Source organism: Neophocaena asiaeorientalis, unplaced genomic scaffold (genome assembly GCF_003031525.2).
Source record: "Neophocaena asiaeorientalis asiaeorientalis breed wild unplaced genomic scaffold, Neophocaena_asiaeorientalis_V1.1 scaffold106, whole genome shotgun sequence".
NCBI lineage: Eukaryota > Metazoa > Chordata > Mammalia > Artiodactyla > Phocoenidae > Neophocaena > Neophocaena asiaeorientalis.
In genome coordinates this window covers 1,566,518-1,571,077 of record NW_020172597.1, presented here as the reverse complement: position 1 = coordinate 1,571,077, position 4,560 = coordinate 1,566,518, and positions in this window count along the sequence as shown.

Here is a 4,560-nt window from a genome sequence, read left to right as displayed (position 1 = left end):
ACCCAACTCGGGTGTCATCTCCTTCAGGACTACTTCCCTGCAGCACCAAACTAAGGAATGCACCAGCTGAGCTGCTGCCCGGGGCACATCTTTTAAGAGGCCCTCAGTCATCACTGAAACTTACAGACCTGAAGGAAATTTTGTTTAGCAGAACTCCTCTCAGACACAGTCCTGGGAGATGTCCTTTGATAAGCAGCTGGGGGTATGGATGTTGGTGGGGAGCAAGACCCTCAAAAAGAAAGAAGGAGAGTGGGAGGGTCTGTTACCTTTTGGGCTTTTGTTTTGAGAGGTAGGATGCAAATGTGGGGGCAGAGCTGAATTGCTCAGGACCTAGGGGACAGGCTGAGCCTCTTATCAAAACAGATGAAGATATTGGTTAGAATAGGCACCGGATTGTGTCTTCCTGGGCAGGGGCTCTTGTGGGTGTTCACTGGGCTCTGCTTTCTCCCCAGTCTGGGTTAGAAGCCCCCAGTTCTCTACTTACTTAGCATCTTCTATCCCAGCAAGAACTGCCATGCACAGTGAAGTTCTGTATCCTTCCCCTAGACTGTGATCTCTTGGAGGGTGAGGTATGTGTTGTTTCTATCTTTATGACCCTAGCTATTAGCATATGACTGCCATGCAGTAGGTATTTAATAAATGTTTACTGATTGAATGGCTGGATTTCCCCCTTTTCATCCCCATGTACACAGGCTGATTGCTTCCCATGCCTGAGACCCGAGAGTTGGAATCCATTCTGAGCTCTGTGTGTCATCAGCTTGTGGGTATACAGATTAGATCATGAATATGTCATAGGATGTTTAGGGAACCCTAGAGGATGCACTGGGCTCAGGTTCAGGAAACACTGGGTTCTCTTCACTATGTGGTCCTGAGATGGTCATTTTCCTCTAAGGACCTATCTTTCAACGAGAAAGAAGTTGGAGTAATGGATCTTAAAAGACTTTCTCACTCTGAGAGGAGCTATGGGGGTAGGGGAGTGCTTCTGAGATTTGGAGTCAAAAGAACTGACCCATCCTCTGCAAACCTGTTCCCCCATCTCTGAAATGGGGGAGGGGTTAACAACCTAACAGATGTGACATGCTTGGAAAGCTACATGGGACTGTGTCCATGGCAAGGGCTGCAGGCAAAGTTGCTATGTGGGATCGTCCCCGATGTCTAGCAGCTACCATCTGCCTTGTAATCTAACCCTGATTCACGTCCCTAAAGACCTTGGGGACCTTCATTCATACTCTCATTCTGTCCTCTACCTTCTCATTCATTCAACACTTTTATTGGATGCCCACTATGTGTCAGGCCCTGAGGCTGCAATTGTACAAAATAGAACAAAACTAGGTATAACTCCAGCTCTTAGGAGCGAGTGGTCTAGTGGGTGGCAATGGCTATAACCATTTACTGAGGCTCTGTGCCAGGCACTGAGTTAGGGGCTTCCACCGTGATGAGCTCATTTCATCCTCACGTATTACTGTCTCCATTTTGTAGATGTGGAGGCTAAGAGCCGAAGGGCTAAGTTACTTGCCCAGCTAGAAATGGCAGAGATAGGATGGGAATCCAGGTCATTTGGTTTAAGAGCCTGAGCAACCCCCCACCCCTGTCCCATTAAGCTGTACCACCTTGCTGGGCCCATGTTCACACCCAGTTGCTAATGATGGAGGGGTATGTGACACCTGCCTAGAGCTCATATCTGCTCCCCCTCCACACATAGAGGGAGTGAGGAGGTCCCGGCCCAGCCCAGAGGCAGACATCACCTGGGGCCTCCTATGGGACCAGACTTACTGAGCCCTTGGACATCCACTCACCTGGATGAATGGCCCAGGACACACAGTGAGAGGACCTGGGGCTGTGCCCTTCCTATGCTCCCACAGGTGGGGAGAAGTAGCCCCCTGCACCCCCTCCGCTTCTGCCATTCCCTTTGTTCTTGCTCCCAAGTCACAAGGTGACAGCCTGCTCCTCCTTGCTGAGGAAGCTGTCATCTGAGTCAACACAGGGGTCTCTGTCAGAGCTGCTCAGAGGAGGATCTAGAAAAACCCTGCCACTGTGGAGCCAGAGCCTGCGGGGCTTGACATCTATGAAAGGGGTTTTGGACAAACACCTCACACCCTCAGACTCTCTACTGACGACAGCAAGAGTCTCCCAGAGATGGAAGGGGGCTAAGACAGCGTTTAATTCTCGCTGTTGTCTCCTATAAGCCCTTCTGTGGGTGTTGGTGTTTGAATATGTGCAGAAGAGTGTCCACGTGTGCAGGTACAGGCACGTGTATTCACGGGGGCTGTTTGGATGCAAGTCTCTGCTTCTCTGTGTGCATGTGTCCTCCTGGATGTGTCTATTGGTTAGCTCTTGCTGCATAAGAGATCACACTATTTATCATTGCCCAGGCATCTGTGGATTGTCTGGGCTTGGCTGATTCGGGCTGGGCTCTGCTGGAATGGCTCTGCTGCACGCCTCTCACCCTCCTGCTGGGACCCACAAGCTAGACCAGGCGTGTTCTTTTCATGGTGTTGACATAAGGGCCAGAGGGCAAGTGGAAACACATGAGGCCTCTTAAGGCCTCGCCTTGGAACTGGCACTCCATCACATCTGCCTTATTCTATTGGCCAAAGCAAGTCACATGACTGAATGCAAAGTTAAGGGCAGGGAAGTATACTCTGCTCCTCTCAGTGAGAATCACCAAGAAGTCACACGGCAAAGGACGGGAATCCAGGGAGGGTCGATATTTTGTGTTGCCATCATATGCACACATACCTGTTTGCAAGTGCTTTTGCACACGTGGGCAGGGTGTTTGTGCATGAGCATGAAGGCGTACAGCTCTAAGTGTGCACAGGTACCATTTCACATGTATGCACATGTGTGTGTAGCTGTGTACACGCACGGAATGTCAAGCTGACCACGTACCTGCGTTTCTCTGTGTGTGTCTGCATAAGAGCATCCCTCAGACACACACATACAGCACTCAGCCTGTCTGTACCGGGAGAAAGAATGGACCGATCCTATAAAGTAAGTCAAACTCTCACCGAGATACCTGTGGGACCTTCCAGCGAGTCGCCTGCCATCTGCATGTGCTGAGGTAGATCTTGCCCTGTTAGTGGCCCTGGGAAAATTCACTGGTCAGTTTTCTTGTAGTCTATTATTACGCAGATGTCTGTGTGTTCCAAACAATTGTTTTTAAATTGCTTCATTAGTCTGCCTCGGCAGACCAAATCCTGCTACACTTGGCTGGCTCAGATTCTCTGGAACAGGGCTGGTGGGAGCTGGGCAGGTAGCTTGCTGGCTAATGTACCTCCTAGAAGGGGGTGCAACAGGGGGTGCCCCCAGAGGAGATGTGGAGGAGGTGCCCCACCCCCCTAACAGAAGTGGCAGCTTTGGAAGGCATGAACTCTAGAGGAAGAGAGAGCTGGTTTCAAGTCCAGAGTCCGCCTTTTACAGACTGCATGACCTTGTGTAAGCTCCTTGAGCCTCAGTTTTCCCTTCTGCCCAATGGAGTCATTGTCCCGATATTGTGGGTGAGTGTGAGGACGGAGGGAGGCGCTGCAGTGTCTGGCTTACCTGGCCAGTGCCTGGAACATGGGTGGTCCCTTCCCTCTTTTTCCACAAAGAGCCTCTGACCTCTCTGCAGAGGCCGGGCCACCATCAGGGTTGAGTAATTAGGTAGATGGCACCAGTGGCCCCTCAGGTGAGTCACTGATATTCCAGGTGACTTTACCCGAGGACCCACATCTAAGAGACCCTTCTGTCCCCAAGAACAACCCTGAAGGCAAAGGTCAGGACACAGGACCTAGAGTCGCACTGCCTGGGCTCAGATCCCTGCTCCCCACTCACCAGCGGCATGCCCGTGGGCTAGCTGCCTAGCTTCCCGAAAGCCCGGGGTGTTCCTCTGAAAGCAGGGATAGTAAGAGTTCCCAACTCACAGGGTATGTTTTCTGCATAATCGAAGCTCCTCCCTGTGATCCCGTAACTCCATCTTCCTCTCTGGGATGGAAATCATCCTGGAGGTCTTACCCATGTCCCTGCCCCGCTAGCCAGAGGGTCTTGAAGACAGACTCTCTCTCAGTGACTCAGGGTCAGTGTTGGTGCCCACCATACTGTTCAGGGAGCCACGCGGGGCTGGGCTATACTGTTTCCTCCTCTTCTCGGTTGTCACTCCTCCTGCAGCCAGGGTGCTACAGACGGGCTCCCGCAGCCCTGCTTCTCATCCACCATGGACACGTTTTCTGTTAATGGCCACATAAGAAATCTTTTAAACTCTGTGGGCCAACTATGATCTCTGACACATATTTGTTGTTTGTTTCAACCCTTTAAACATGGAAAAACCATTCTGAGCTTGACAGTCGCTCCAAAACAGGCTGGATGTGGCCCTTGGGGTGTCATTTGCTGACCCCTGGAGAGACAAGTAAACACACTACGTTAAAAATGTATGTTGAACAAATGTTCCGAAGCCTGTGAATGAGAGCACAGCATGACTCTGGGTCAGGAATTTCAGGTACTTGAAGGCATTTTCCCCTCATGCTAGTCAGAGGTTGTGTTCCCGAGGCTTCCGGACTCCTGTCTTTTTCTTTAGCATGCTAC